General features: G+C 48.9%; 1 long non-coding RNA gene across 1 annotated transcript; it reads left to right on the forward strand.

Moving 5' to 3' along the window:
• The first annotated feature begins 3,011 nt into the window (after positions 1-3,011).
• On the forward strand, positions 3,012-4,877 carry LOC141579034 (uncharacterized). Its single transcript, XR_012509935.1, has 3 exons — positions 3,012-3,434; positions 4,057-4,128; positions 4,563-4,877. It is a non-coding gene; the product is annotated as an uncharacterized LOC141579034 (long non-coding RNA).
• Positions 4,878-16,586: the final 11,709 nt, after the last annotated feature.

A 16,586-nucleotide genomic window follows, 5' to 3' on the forward strand; every position in this document is an offset into this window, starting at 1 on the left:
GGTTGGACCCTCACCCAGGACCCAGCACCCCCTGCCCCACAGCCCTTTCCAAATTCCTGCAGCGAAATGACTGCCACTTAGTCCTCACAGCAAGAAGCAGGCGATGCATGTGTGTGTCCATCTTTGTGACAACAGTTCTAAGTACTCTATGTGCCTGCACATCAGACATACCCTTGGGAGATACTTGCTTAGTGGTAGGGGTGTGCTTTCTGGCTGATTTTAGACCCTTTTCACACTTCAGCATTGGGACACACAGGAACAGTTCTAAGGGACACAAAAGGTGATGAAGTCTCCTAACAGGAGAACAGAGACTGCAAGCCACCTGGGGACAGGCCAAGGATGAGCCGACGCTGAGTCTGGGGCCCCGGGTGTCCCCTCTGGGTGTCCTGATCCCTGGGCGTGCCTCCCTCAGGCTGTCTCCTGCTGAGAGCCCAATGTCACGACATCTAAAGTAGCTTCCAGAAGATTCAGAGGTGCCCCTTTTCTTCCTTTTTCTCTTGCTGTCCGGACATGCTTCCCAGCCTTCCCGTGGAAAATCCCAGAGCCGGCCACTTCCTGTTTTTGTTTTGCTCTCCTCCCCCATTGCTGTGCCATTTGACCTTCTGTCCTCTTCTCGATCTTCGTCTCAAACTGGGAAATCGTCCCCAGGTCCAAGCAGTTCATGGGCAGCTGAGATTTCCGTCCCCGCTCTGCTCACCCCTGCCTGTGCTTCAATAAATCCTGGCTCTTCGTGGTCCTCCAAGGGGCTTCCTCACCCCAAAGTGGGGTGCTGAAAAGATGAAGAGACTGGTTTGGGGAAACACTTGCCCAACAGCAATGCAAATTTTAGCAACAGTTGTTGTTCAGTGCTGAGCCACTTTTATTTGGGGCAAGGAGTGTCCTTTTGCTTTGTTTTGACGATTAGACTAGCTGGGAGCCTGCCCTGGTGACGCGTGATGATCTTTTTTCCTCTTTCCGCTGTTGGCGTCCCCTTCCCCGGGCCCTGCATTCCTGGCATATTTGGAGAGAGCAGGAGCTGGCCTGAGGCCACTTTTCTAAGGCCCTTCTCTGTTCTGAGGTCCTGTTTCCAGTGCAGTCCCTTCACTTTGTTTTCTTTGTCCCACTGCACAGCCGGTACCAGATGCAGGCAGTGGCTCCAGATCGGGCTGGCTGGAAACTCCCGGACCCCATCATCCAGAGGGGGAGCGTGTGAAACTGTCAAAGAAGTGTTAGCCGTGTGCCAGTCTTAGGGGAATTTCCCCCAAACACATCTGACACATACAAAGAAAAAGGGAAGAAAGAACCAAACAATAAACCACCACTGCCTTTGAGAACTTACTTATTGGAGCAGGTGTCCACCGTAGGCTGGCTCTGGCTTGAGCTGGGTGACTTTTTCTACTGCAGTGAAGGTCTCTGGGCCTCAGCTCTGCTCTCCCTGAAGGTGATGGGAGAGACTCTTTGAGTTTGCCAGAGCCAGGCACTCCCGGCTGGAAAGACCAGTGGAAACAGGGTGAAATCTGGTGACACCTGGCTCTGTCATGGTCTGTCGAACCCCGCTAGGTCTCCCTTAAATCTTACCTCGACGAAAGGTCAACCAAATTCATATCACAGGAAAACCTGAACTTAATGCTCTTCTCCGAATTGTTTTCAATTTCCCACGCGGAGAAGAGATTGAATCATTTTGTTAATAAGCAAAGGTCTTCTTTTTCCACCTTCTGTCATATAAACGTCAAAGAAAAAAAAAAGAAAGCTTCACAGTTCCAGCATTTTAAAAAAGTCAAGTGGAGATAAAACAGATGATCCTCCAGAGGGGGAAAAAAGCAACCTTAACTCCAAAACCATAAAACCTTAAATTATCTAATGTTTAACTCTCTCAACAAAAGCCTTGTGGAATGTTCAAGAATAATTAAAAGTGTAGACCTCGGGGAAGGTATCGCTCAGGGGTAGAGCACGTGCTTAGCATGCATGAGGTCCTGGGTTCAATCCCCAGTGCCTCCATTAATTAAGTAAATAAATAAACCTAATTACCTCTCCCCACCTCAAAGAAAAAAAACTAATGAAAAGTGTAAGCTGTGTAGGAGCAACAGCCCAGATGATTCCAGGTTTCTTGAACCCTTAGATGAATCAAAGCACTGGACTAAGAAAGCCAGGGACAGTGAGGGAATGCTTGTGAGTCAAGCCATAACATAAAATTCAGAAGTCTGATTGCACACTTATGTTCACAGCAGCATAATTCACATTATCCAAAGGGTGGGAACAAACCAAGTGTAGATCAGTGAGTGAATGGATAAAATAACCATGGCATGGCCCTACAATGGAATATTACCCAGCCGTAAAAAGGAGGGAAATTCTGACATCTGCTACAACTTGGATGAACCCTCAGGACATTATGCTCAGTGAAATAAACCAGTCACAGAAGAACAAATACTGTATGAGTCCACTTATAGGGGGGCCCTAGGGGAGTCAAATTCATAGAGACAGAAAGTAGAATGGTGGTTGCCAGGGGCTGAGGGGGAGAGCGGAGGAATAGGAAGTTATTGTTTAGTGGGGACAGAGTTTCAGTTGGGGATAATGAAAAAGTTCTGGAGATGGATGATGATAATGATTGCACAAGAATGTGGACATGAACTGTACGTTTAGAAATGGCTGAGGGGGGAGGGTATAGCTCAGTGGTAGAGCACATGCTTAGCATGCACGAGGTCGTGGATTCAATCCCCATTCCTTCCATTAAAAAATGTTTTTAAACAAACAAGTAAATAAATAAACCTAATCTCTGCCCCCTCGCCCCCTAAAAAAAAAGCTTAAAAAAAAAGAGATGGCTGAGATGGTCAAGTTTACATTATGTATATTTTGCCACAATTTAAAAATCTTTCTCATTAAAAATTTTTTAGATTCATGGTTCTGAGTAAAGAGTATTGAGTGAGTAAATCTGCCCCCCGCTTTACACGCATGCACACCAGCTCTTCTCGGAGAAACCCACTGGTCCTGCCTTCAGTCTGGAGCCCACACAGAGTTGTGAATCCGCACACCTGTGTTTCGGCCTCGGAACTTCACTGGGGACACCACGTCCACATCCGTGAGGCAGAGAAAGGGCAGCTCTTTGACCGATGGAAAAACCAAGGGTCACGCAGGTTACATAGTTTGCGCAAGGCTGCGCAGTTCACAGGGTGGCCCCGGTTCAAAGCTCCTGTCTGGCCCTGTCTCCAGGTCTACAGCCCCCCAGAGTGCTAAATAAAACACAGGACAAAGCCAACATGGGCCTGTGGAGAGATGGGAGTGTGCCATCTGGGTCCTAAAGCCAGCGCCATGTGGACCAAGGCAATCCAGGAGGACCTGGCAATCACCGGGTGAAGGCGCATTCCCAGCGCCCCGGGCAGTGGAGGATGCACAAGGCAGGAGGCGGACTCTCCAGTGGCAGCCACAAAACGAGGGCCAGTGCAGAGATGGGGAAAGTGGTGAGTGTGGCCCAAGCACGGAGGAGAGTCCATCCAGCTGAGGCCTGGACGGGGCGCGGGGCTGGGGACTGGAGGAAAGCAAGTCTCTGCTTTCCTTTTTTTTTTTTAAATTGAAGTATAATTGATTTACAGAATATTAGTTTCAGGTGTACCACATGGTGATTCAATATTTTTATAGCTTGTACTCCATTTAAAGTCATTGCAAGCTATATATGTGGCTGTGTTTCCCCGTGCTGTACAATGCATCCTTGTTGCTTATTTAGTTTATACAGTGTAGTTTGTATGTCTCCATCCCCTCCCCCTACCTTGCCCCTCCCCACCTTCCCTCTCCCCACTGGTAACCACTAAGTTTGTTCTCCGTATCTGTGAGTCTGTTTCTGTTTTGTAATATTCATCTATTTGCTCTACTTTTTAGATTTCACATATAAGTGATAGCATAGAGCATTTGTCCCTCTCTGACTTATTTCACTAAGTGTAATACCCTCTAGGTCCATCCATGTTGCAGCAAATGGCAGTATTTCATTCTTTTATACAGCTGACTAATATTCCACTATGTGTATGTATATATCACAGATACATATATGTATTACAAATACATATACCTCCCATCTTTTTATTCCAGTTGTCTGTTCACGGGCACTCGGGCTGCTTCCACATCTTGGCTGTTGTAAGAAACGCTGCTGTGAACACTGGGGTGCGTGCGTCTTTTCGAATTGGTGTTTTCATTTTCTTCAGATGTATACCCAGCAGTGGGATTACTGGGGCCCACAGTAGTTCTAGTTTTAGTTTTTTGAGGAACCTCCGTATTGTTTTCCACAGCGGCTGCACCAATTTACATTCCCACCAACAGCATAGGAGGGCTCCCTTTTCTCCACATCCTCTCCAACCTTTGCTTCTGTAGACTTTTTGCTGACGGCCATTCTGACAGGTGTGAGGTGATACCTCATTGTGGTTTTGATTTGCATTTCCCTGATGATCAGCAATGTTGAATTGGCTTTCCTTTATAGCAAAAGGCCCTCAAAAAAGAGTCACTTCAACTCTGGGAACCAATCTTAGGGCCAAGTGCTCTCACTCTGTGGTCTTAAATGTCATCTTGTCCTGATGGTCCTCAAACTTGTGTCTTCTCAGCCTCACCGCAGAGCTCAGACTCAGGCACCCCCACTCCTCACTTCTGTAAGCGGCGCTCCCGTTCTGGGCAAAGCACGTCCGGCATCCTCGGCCAGCCTCTCCCCCTCACACTCAGCGTCACCCTGATGGCTTCATTTCCAGCATCTGCTGCCAACGCCCCCTCCTCCCCCTCCGCACCCTCCCCTCTCCCCTGGAGCACCATGTGGGTGGGGGTCCTCCTAACTGCTCTCTCCTATGCCCACTCCCTCATACCCTACACACCTGTGATGGCCTGTGACCTGGGGACAGGTGCCGGGTGGCCTGGGGCTGAGGCCAGACCAGGGGGTGTGGGGCTGATGGGGGTCTTTGCTTCTAGTTCAGCTCACTTCAGGAACTGGTGGGCCCCGCTTTGAAGGCCTCCAGGATCCATTCCAGATAGAACTCGTGGTCCTAAGAGGACCTCTCCAATCAGGTCCCCAGCTCCTTCTAAAAGCCATGTGCCACACGCACCTCTCTGAGGCCAGGCAGGCTTCAGGGCTACTGGGCACCTGGACGGGCTCCGTCTGGTACCCACAGTCCCCATGGGAGCACCGCGTCCAGGAGGGAGCCGGCTCCCGGGAAGCCACCCAGACAGCTGGCAGCCTCAGCAACAGAGCGCCCTGGAGGAGGAGCCCCCTAATGGTAAGGCCACATCTGCAGGGGCCCTTTCCCTCTCAAAGCACACTTTTTCCATCAAGGCGCGGTCAAAATGCACTCGTTAGAGAAATCAGTGATGGGCGCTTATGAGAGCAAACACAGAAGCTACAGCTGGTTTACAACCTTCCCTTAGAAATCCCAGCAAAAATACATCCTATAATTTACCCTGGGGAGGCCGCCAGACAAGGAAATATATAGATACAGATATCTATATATATATGGAATGTGTGTGTGTGTGTGTGTGCGCGCGCGTGCGCGTGCCCAAACCAGACCAGGACATGCTTTTCTTTTCTTTTTTTTTTTTTTTTTAAAGTGGAGGGACTGGGAATTGAACCCAGGACCTCCTGCATGCTAAGCACACGCTCTACCACTGAACTATCCCCTCCCTCCACACCTGCTTTTGTCAATAAAGTTTTATTGGAACGTAGCCACACCTGTTCATTTGTTTTCCATATAATCTTTGACCGCTTTGAAGCTCTAACTGTGGAGTTGAGTAGCTACGACAGAGCCCATCCAGCCCACAAAACCAAAAATATTTACCACCCAGTCCTTTCCAGAAAGTTTGTCAGCCCCTAGGTTAAATTATGGCTCCTCTGTATGCAGCTGTTCAAATGGCTATGTGAATCTGGCTATGTAAACTATGGCTCTGGAAAGTTGTTATGATATATGACTTAAAAAATAAAGTTGGAAAATGGTGCTTTAATCCCATTCTTATAGAAGGAAAATATATTCAACTAAATGTGTGTGTTTTGTGTGGAAAAATACATCCATTTCCTCTAGAAAGGTATAGAAGGAGGGAGGTAACAGGTGAGCTCTTAATTTCTTCTTTATATTTTTCTTTTTAGGTTTGATGTTTTTAAATAATGAGTCCAGCTTACTTTTTCATTTAAAAACAAGAAAGTTGTTTTCGTTTTGGATGAAACGACTCGCCTCCCCCACCCCCACTCACAGCTGACGAGGAGGGTCAAGGCTCCGAGGGGCTGGTGCCAGGGGTCAGCCAGGCCTCCCGGGGGGGAGCCAGCTGAGGGCCCAGAGAGGCGGCCCCTGGGGGGTAGACCCCACTGATGCCCTCGGGGGCTCCTGCTTCTGGGCTCCCCCATCACCCCTACATTTGGCCGAGGTCCAGGGCTGGGGACACTCGTCAGCAAGCACCAGCCCCACAGCACCCGACCTGACTCAGTCCTGGCCTCGCCCGGCACAGGGCGCCGCAGGAGTCGGCCGGGCGCCAAGTGCCAGGTCTCCGTGGAGACAGAAGCACGGTGTCCAAACATGAATGGCTTATTTTTAGAGACGTCCCCCATCATGTCCTGGCCCCACTCCAGGGTGAGCCATGGTGTTCCCTCTGACTCAACTCCCCAGACTGACTCAGTTCAGAGCATCCAGGGAGTCCCCTCTCACTGGCAGGAGCTGCAGTCAGTCCTTCAGAAAAAGCTCTAAGTCCTTAGGAGCCTGTGGGCAGCCTGCTTCTAGATAGAGTGCAACCATTCCCTCAGCAGTCTGTGCTTGGGAGCAGACCACAGAGCCCTCTGCGCCGGGTCGCCGCCTTCCCAGCAGATACGGAAGTGATGCGCGTCGCTCCCCGTGGGCCCTCAGCCCCGCGGGCTCCATCAGACGCATGTCCAGGAGAACAAGAGGCCCCTCCCCACTTGCCCTGGTCCTGCCGCCCCACGGCCTCACCCATGGTGTGTTTCCCAGGCATTTCTCCCTTTCTGGCCTCGGGCCCCACACTGCATCCCCTGGACTAGAGACACCAAGGATGCCAGAAGCCGTGCGCAGCTGTCATTTACCCTGTAGGTTTCACAGAGGGACGTGTCATCACCGTCCAGGAAAACAGTGCGAGCACAGATTTCTTGCTCCAAGGATCACGAACCAGGCAGGTTTGGGGCAAGTTTTGGGGGGAGGGAGGGGTGCAGGGGGAGGTGGGAGATACTTCCCTGCCTGAGGCAGCGTCGCCAACATTCCAGATGTCTCCAGGACGCAGCTGTCCCTCCCCAGTTGTCCCTGCGTGACGGGAGTTGCAGACGTCAGTTGTTTTCCAAGCACAGAGAGCCCAGGGCCTGCACGTATGCAAATCTTCGGGAAGAAGCGGCCTCTGTTCTCCTGGGCTGGCGCCGGGGCTGCGCCTTTTCTGCCAGCTCCCACGGTCTGTCTCCTCCGTCCCGAGCAGATGAGCAGCCCTGGCCCGGCCGAACAAGTCGGGGCCTCTCCGGGTGAGGTTAAGAGCTTGACTGTCCCTTACTTTGTCACGAGGCATCACATCACCCTTGATTCACGCCCTTCAAGGCTGCAGCCTTTAGGGTGAGTCCCATCCACACCTGCAGCTCTCCACCGGAGCCCTCCCGCGGGCAGCTGTGAGTCAGGGCTTGCTCATGGCCCCGCTCACCCAAGAGGGGCCATCTTCAACCCTCAGGATGCTCTGGGGTAGGGTGACAGAGCTCACCTGTGCTCCTAGGGTCGAGGGACTTTTCAACGACTAGGAACCTGGAACCCTCTGGATCTGGCCCTTGGTCTTTCGGCTCTGCCCTCCGCCATCAGTTCCACTGTCTGAACGGACAAGCCTCTCCACCGTCTCGGCACGGCACGCGAGTGCTCCTCATCCAGGGATTGTTGAGTTCCTGGAGCCATCCCACCGGATGGGGTGTGGCTCTCCATGGAGGACAAGTCTCCCCCTAGCCGTTCAGAGGGCCCAAGAAACCCTTCAAGTGACTTCCCTTCTCTAAGATTCACCTTCCCTGTCTGTCTAATCAGTGGAAGAGTTGGAGGAAATATTTGCTATGTTTCCTTCCAGCTCTGAGTTCCTGGAAGTCTGTGATTATCTGGACCTCCACATCTCCAGACCAGACCTGGTCCTACTCACCTCTCACTCGCAGTCATCACACCGAAGCCTCAGAACCAGCCTTGCACTTGCATGGTGGTCTTGGGTTCCCAGTCGTCAACCACACGTGCACCTCCCCACGCCCTGATGGTGGGCGGTGCCCTGTTACCACCAGCCCTTGGCAAGGAGAAGCAGTTTGCCAAAGGCCACAGGACAGGCAAGCCACAGAGCTGGACCTCCACGCCTCCCCCAGTCTGCATCTGCCCAGCTGCAAACAACACTGGCTGGCCAAGGATGGACCCTCAGCCTGCTGCCATCGGCGGGCGGCCATGTGGACCTGCTGGACTAGAGAACAAAAAAGGCAGGAAGGCTGCTTTCTCCCCCATTCGGGTGAACAAGGGTCAGCCAGGTTGCATTAATACTTAGCCTCTGACAGCCCCAGCTGAACTCAGTCCTCTCTATCCTTTTCTTCCCACTTAGCCTAAGGCGTCTGACAGCTGCACAACTCTGTTCTTGAGGATACTTCCCGGGCTGTCGTTCGGGTCAGACATACAGAGTTTAAAATGCCCAAAGGAGCCTGAGATCAGCTCCTGCCCTCCCCTTCACCACATGAAAAGGACGAAGGAATGGTAACAGTATAAACCATCATGGGGTGTAAATCAGGGGTCTCCCCCAGCCCTCAGTCCCAGGTCATAACGGGCCAGAATCAGACAGAAGGGAACTTCTCTCCATGGTCCCCAGAAGCCAGGTGTCGACTGAAGGTGACAGGGGATGTGGAGGCGGGGGCGGGAGGGAGGTATCTGGGTCTTGTCAGAGTTAGAAATTGCCCAGAACATCAGCCTGCCCCATCCATCCTTCACCCACCCATCCCTCGGTGCCTGCAGTGTCTCAAACTCGCAAAGACAGAGCCTTCTCAAAACATTTACATTTCTGCCAGGCCAGGATTCATGTGACTTCGAATCCTCAAGTACACAGGTTTTCACAAGAAGACGAAAAGAGGACCTGGTCCTTTTTGTGACAAATCAACCAGCCTTGCCAAATGTCACTTCAAGAGGAAAGCCTCTCTGCTTTACCCACCCACATGGGTTTGCTTTCTGGACTCCCACACAGATCGGTTTTATAACCTCAGTGACAACGGGTTTTTTTGCATTCTTTTTTTATTGAAGTATAGTCCATTTACAGTGTTGTGTCCATTTCTGATGTGTAGCATCATGTTAGAAACCCATTCTTCAACTGGACACAAACCACCAAATGTTAATCGGCAAAACCCCGTCAAAGGCAAGCACATTTATACTTTAAAATTGAAAGTTAATCCATACCAACACCTGGAATCCTACAGCAGGTGTCTTCAGAAGAACTGAAAATTACCTTTACTGGTGACCTCATATGACTATAACTCCACTGACAACTTTTGGTGGGCGCTTAATTCAAAGGAAATAAAGCACAGTGGCAACCTTCGTCCCCTGTTTCTGCCAAGAGTGCAGAGAGACGTCACCAAGGGCTCGAAACAGACCTGCACAGCTTGACGCTGGGACCAAGACCTCCGAAAGGGTGTGGGGAAGCCAAACCAACTCGGTGACCTCTGAAGATACGAGGAAGACGCTGTCTCCATGACACCGGCTTCAGAGATACGATCTCGTAGTCTAAAACACACACACACACATCCCCGATACCCTGCCCTGACAGGATTAATTATTCATGTGCCAAAGGAATAATCTTCAGTGTTTCTCCCCTTTAAATCCTTTTGCCTGAATTCATGAAAAGCATATTTATCTGTTCACAGTTTTACTCATTTTTGTTACATTTGAAAGTCAGAACAGAGCAGGTACATTCAATATACATGTATACATTAATGAATACAATAATTTGCACTATTAGCCCTGACCTTGAAATATCAGAACTTTTTTTAACCAGAGGGATCCAGCAGTCCCACTCTTGGGAAACTAAATCAAAAGGACACATGCACCCCAATGTTCACAGCAGCACTATTTACAAAAGCCAAGACATGGAAACAACCTAAATGTTCATCGACAGATGACTGGATAAAGAAGTTGTGGTATATTTATATAATGTAATACTACTCAGTCATAAAAAAGAATTAAATAATGCCATTTACAACATGGATGGACCTGGAGATGATCATACTAAGTGAAGTAAGCCAGAAAGAGAAAGAAAAATATCATATGATATCCCTTCTATGTGGAATCTTAAAAAAAAAAAAAAAAAAGGACACAAATGAACTTATTTACAAAACAGAAACAGACTCACAGACATAGAAAATAAATTTATGGTTACCAGGGGAAAGAGGGTGGGGAGGGATAAATTGGGAGTTCAGGATTTGCAGATACACACTATTATATTTAAAATAGATAAACAACAAGGTCCTACTGTACAGCACAGGGAACTATATTTAATACTTCATAATGGCCTATAATGAAAAAGAATATGAAAAGGAATATATATATACATATATATATGTATAACTGAATCACTATGCTGTACACCTGAAATTAACACAACATTGTAAATTGTCTATACTTCAATTTAAAAAAAATCTCCTTTAAGGGTCCTGGGCCAGCACGCTCCAGACAGCACTATGGCCCTGCCTGAGTGACTGGTCTGATGCAGTGTTTTCTTCCAGATATGTGCAGTACATTGCTCTCCTGTGATCCAAATCATGCAAAGAACCAGGTGGTTGCTTTACATTATATCATATGCGCTCAGCTGGCGTTAAGCAAACCTGTCTGATTTTCCCCTGTATGTGTGCTTTCAGTTCTGTTTTTGGTGCCAACCTGGTATGACTTTTATATTTCATGCTTCACTTTATCCCCTCATCAATTTGCTCTCCTACAGAACGTGTATAAAATATCTCCAAATATGTATTCAAGGAAGTAAGACACGGGTGGCCTCTGGGGAGCAGAACTGAATGGTTGTCGGACTGTCTGGGAGGGAGACGTCTGAACATTTTAATGTTGAACCACATGACCAAATACCTAATCAAAAAGCTCTACTGCACAGAGGACTTTTAGGGCCGTGAAAATGCTCTGTGTCATATTATAATGATGAATGTATGTTATTTTATATTTGTCCAAAATATAGAATATACAAAACCATGATGAAACCCAATGTTAACTATGGACTTTGAGGGACAATGGTGAGTCACTGCAGGTTTGTCAGTTGTAACAAATGTCCCACTCTGGCGGCGGTGGGGTTCTGGATAGTGGGGCAGGGGGCAGGGGCATCTCTCTACAATCCACAATTTTGCTGCAAACCTGAAACTGCTCTTAAAAAATAAAGTCTTTTTTAATCCAGGAAAAAAAAATACTTGAAAGAACAAATAACTAAAAGAATAATACCAGGTGGGAATCCACACTGGCGAGGAAGAGGGCAGTGGAGGAGGAGCCCTCTGCCACCGCAAGTCAAATCCCAGGGAAAGAGAGAGATGCTCAAAGAACATTTTTAGGAACAGTTGTGATGGACTGTGGAATGTAACCACCTCCCTCCAACCTCCACCAAGACATGTTCCATCAAAGTCTACAAAATCTATCAAAACGTGGGGCAATTGGAAACTTTGTTCACTTTAGGTGGGAACTGTAAAATGGTGCGGCTGTTATGCAAAACAGTATGACAATGTCTCAAAAAATTGAACATAGAATTACCGTATAAGCCAGCAATCCCACTGGTACCTACCCCAAAGAATTGGGAGCAGAGTCTAAAAGAGATATTTGGGGTGGGGGGAAGAGCAGAGCTCAGTGGTAGAGCCCATGCTTAGCATGCACGAGATCCCAGGTTCAGTTCCCTGTATTTCCATTAAAAAAATAAGTAAACCTAATTACCGCCCCCCCAAAGAAATCTCAAACAGCAGCAACAAAAACAAACTAAAAAGAAGAAACTTAAAAAAATAAAAGAGATATTTGTACACCCACATTCATAGCACACTATTTACAAAGCCAAGAGGCAACCCAAGTGTCCATGAGTGGATGAATAGAAAAACAAAATGTGGTCTAACCATAGAATGGAATATTATTCAATCTTAAAAAAGAAAGAAATTTTGACACCTGCAACAACATGGGTGAAGCTTGAGGACATCCAGCTAAGTGGAATGAGCCAGTCACAACAAGACAAATACCGTATGATTCCATGTACATGAGGTACCTAGAATATTCAAGTCCACAGAGACAGAAAGTAGAAATAGTGGTTGCCAGGGGTTGAATCGGGGGTGGGGGAAGAATGGGGAGTCATTCTTTCATGGGTATGCAGAGTTTCAGTTTGGCAAGAGCAAAAAGAGTTTTTTACTACGGACGATGGATGGTGAGGATGGTTGCCTAACACTTAGAAACTGTACTCTTAGAAACAATTATGCCAAGTTTTATGTTATGTGTAATTTACCACATTTACTTTTTTTAAATGTTCTTAAAAATGCTTTGTAAGTCAGGATTGTGTGTGTATTTCTGTGTTGGGTTGCATGGGGGGTTAGGGGGAGCAAGGATGGGTGACAACATGCCAAGATTCCAGGCAAAGGCAAGATGGACCAGCAACACCTGTGTAACAGCTCTAGGGCAGCCCCTCACCAGTGATGGGCAACGCTCAGGTGGTTTGTTTGACCCCAGACATACCCCAATCCCCCTCCAACAGTGGCGCCCCCTCCTGGTGGCCAGCACCGTATCACATGCTTCCTAGTAAATTCAAGGAACTGCCCGCCCTGGACAACACACAATGTGCCTTCTGACATTCTCCTTCTCATAGAGTGAGGTTTTCCTCACTTCCCTTTCCGCATCAGCTCAGCCATTTAGCCAGCAAATAAATAGTCACTGCTGCACACCGCGGGCCAAGCTCCGAGCTACACGGTGGAGACCAAGAGGTGAGCACGCCAGTCAGTGCCGATAGGAGGCTCCCACTCCATCGGGGAAGACAGACGAGCACCTGCAACGACGTGTGGGGTGTGTGATGGTGGGGGGGCACTAGGAGCCATGGACCAGGTGGCCTTGGGTGGCCAGTCTCACCTGGAGGTCACGGAGAGCATCCCCAGAGACACAGACAGTTACACTCCAGCTGAGACCTCAGATCCAACAGAAAATCAAGAGTCGGTTTTGTGGCGGGGGGCAGTTTACAGCCACTTCTTGTAAAAACTTGGGGGGGGCGAGAAAGCGGGGGTGGGACCATCCACATGGAGAACAGCACCGTGGCATTCTAGCAGCATGAGGAGAGGACCCGAGAGAAACGATGGAAGCCAAGAGCACAAGGAGAAGTGGAGGGGATGCCTCCAGAGAGGTGGGCAGGAGCCCGGCCCTGGGGCCCTGTCAGCCTGACAAGGAGCCCTCGGTCACTGTGCCACGGACGGTGGGACACAACCAAAAGGGCCCAAACGAAAGAGTGACACCGCCAAATTTTTTTTTAATTTATTTTCAATTTTCATTTTTATTTTTTAATTGCTGCTTTCTTTTTTAATTTTTTTTAAATTTTATGTATTTGTTTGTTTACTTTTGCAGGAGGGAGTAATTAGGTTAATTTATTTGCTTATTTATTTTTAAATGGAGGTGCCGGGGACGGAACCCGGGACCTCATGTCTGCTGAGCACACGCTCTACCACTGGGCTTACCTTCCCCTCTCCCCAATTTTCATTTTTAAAAGACACTGGAGCTGCACTGAGTGGGAGGAGAGAGAGGCTGCATGTACAGAAACCAGCATATTTGTTTTCTATGGCTAATGTGTCAAATTACTGCAAATTTGGTAGTTTAAAACAAACCAAAAAAATTTTCTTTATTCTTTTACAGTTCTGAAGGACAGAAGTTTGAAAGCAGTTTCACAGGGTGTCAGGAGAGCCATGCTCTCTCCAGGGGAGAATCCACTCCCCACCTGTTCCCGGTGCTGGTAGCTGCCAGCGTTCGTTGGCTTATGGCCCCATCCCTCCAGTCTTCACCTCCATCCTCACGTCACCTTCACCGTGTATCTAACTTCCTCTGTCGCCTTTCTACGAGGACAGTCGTGATGGCACTTAGAACTCACCTGGACAATCCAAAATAATCTCCTCATCTTAAAATGCTTCACTTAAACTCTGATGCTTGGTGGAAATGTAAAATGGTGCAGCCACTAGAGAAAACTGTATGGAGAGTCCTCAAAAAAGCAAACAGAGAATTCCCATATGATCCGGGAATTACCTTGCTGGGTATATGCTCAAAAGAATTGAAAATAGGGACTCAAAGAGCTGTTTGTACACCACGTGCATAGCAGCATTATTCATGATAGCCAAGGGGTGGAAGCCAGCCAAGTGTCCACCAGCAATGGATGGATAAACAAAATGCGGTCCACATACAACAGAATATTATACAGCTTTAAAAAGGAAGGAAATTCTGGCACAGGACACAACATGAATGAGAACTGAGCACATTATGCTTGGTGAAATGGGCCCATCACAGAAGGACAAACACTAAATGGTTCCACTTACAGGAGGTACCCAGAGTAGTCAATTCAGAGAAAGTAGAATGGTGTTTGCTGGGGTCTGAGGGAGGGGGTTGGGGGGAGAATGAGTTTAATGGGGACAGAGCTTCCGTTCTACGGGATGAAAAAGTTCTGGAGATGGTTGGTGAGGATGGTTGTGCAGCAGTGTGAAAGTATTCGCCGCCACGGAACCAGACGCTTACAAATGAATCAAATGGTAAGTTTTGTGTTGTGTATTTTACCACAATTTGAATTTTTTTTTAAATCCTTAATCCCACCTGCAAAAATTTTTCCATGTATCATATAAGATAATATCACAAGTTCCAGGAACTGGGACCTGACATTTGAGGGCCACTATTCAGGTCCTTACCTTAGGAGACCCCTGCAGTCGTCCAGAGAAGACGGACCGGACTGCAGGCAGTGGGGATCAGTCTGGAGCTGCTAGGGGGCAGTGCTGCTGGGCGGGGCAGGTGAGAGATGGGGGGCCAAGCCTACTGCCCCGACTTCGGATTGGGCAGCTGGCGGAACTCAGGAATGCAGACAGAAAAGCAGCTGGGTGTCGGGGAGTGTTGTGATGAGTTTTAGACACATTTTTTAATCTTGACCAAAAGCGGGGCCACTGGGCAAAGAGCTGCCTAAATTTTAAAAACCCACACAAAAATCTTTGCTCCAAGTGGGTAGAAGAGAGCGGAGTCACGTTCTTTGTCACTGGCATCAAGGACCCACAAAGAGGAGTGACCGGAGAAGACCCCTCGTACGAACACCAGCCTGCCGCTCACTCACCCCTCCGCACTGGAGCTGTTTGCTGCTGTCTAAGAGTGAAGAGGGCAACCTGAGCAAACCCACGTAACATACTGACTCTGCACCCAGCACTGTGCTTTGTACTTCACAAATCGTCACTAACTTAATGCCTAGAACACTCTGAGTTGGCATTACTATGGTCATTCCCATTTTATGGATGAGAAAACCAAAGCACAGAGAGGTTAAATCAATTGCCCAAGGTCACACAGCCACACAGAGGCAGAGCCTGGATCTGAAGCCAAACACTGTGATCCCAGATTCTGCACTCTTCGCCAATACTCTATGTCACCTCTCTTTACTTAAAAAAGCCCCCCTCCGCAAACCAATTCCAAAGCCAACAGCAAAGACCACAATAATTAATTCAGTTGAAGTAAGTTTATTCCTGAAAATGGGCCAGGTTATGGGCCGGGTGAAGCTCTTGTTAAGCACTGACGTACGGAGCTCCAGGGATCAAGACCCTCTCCTTACTTGTGGCCATTTGCAGTGACTGATGAGGAGAGGAAAGCGAGGGCCAGGAAATGGCAGGTCATTTACCAGATCCCTTCGTAAGCCCCCGAAGTTCCATGCCAACAGTCTGACGACCTTCTGGAGAGAGGAGTCACCCAGCAGGAATGGTGGCCATGAGGACAGGTGCTGGGGAAGCTTCCTGAAAGGTCCCCTTGGTATGGAAGCAGATGGAAGCAACTGGAAGTGCGCTGAACCACGATGGAGGAGGGGAGCTGGGGAGGAGGGGGTTTGGGTCTCAGGCCTGGAAGCCACAGACACAGGGCTGAGGAGATGGGGAATGAGAGGAGTTGAGCAAAGAGGTGAGGACCGTGGTGATGTCCCAGTGAGGTCCGTGGTGATGTCCCAGTAAGGGGCAGGGCATTTGCACCTCTGAGACTGGGAGGGCCAGGAGGGTCGGGGCAGGGTGAGCAGGCCAAACCACAGGTGCCCAGTGACCACGCTCCGACCCCAGGGTGGCCAGGCCATCTGGGATGACATGTCCACCTTCCCACTTACCCCAGGACCTCACACCTACTTCCGCTGGTGAGAGCGGCTGGCTACCCGAAGCCCTGGGAGAGAAGACCCCTCAAAGGAGAGAGGGGTGGGAACAGGGACCCAGGTGGTCAGGTCACACCTCCCCCTGGGCTTGGAGGGAAAAGCCTTCATGAAGCGAAACTTTAGAACGACAATGACAAAAGTGGGTGAAGAAAGTTGCAAGTGGCCGAGATAAAAATGGTGGTTTCCCACAAGCAGCTGAGACCTTCGGCGGGGGTCCTCTGGACTGTCACTCGGGTCAGATTCAGCTGTAC

The sequence above is a fragment of the Camelus bactrianus genome, chromosome 11 (assembly GCF_048773025.1).
Source record: "Camelus bactrianus isolate YW-2024 breed Bactrian camel chromosome 11, ASM4877302v1, whole genome shotgun sequence".
NCBI classification, from domain to species: Eukaryota; Metazoa; Chordata; class Mammalia; order Artiodactyla; family Camelidae; genus Camelus; species Camelus bactrianus.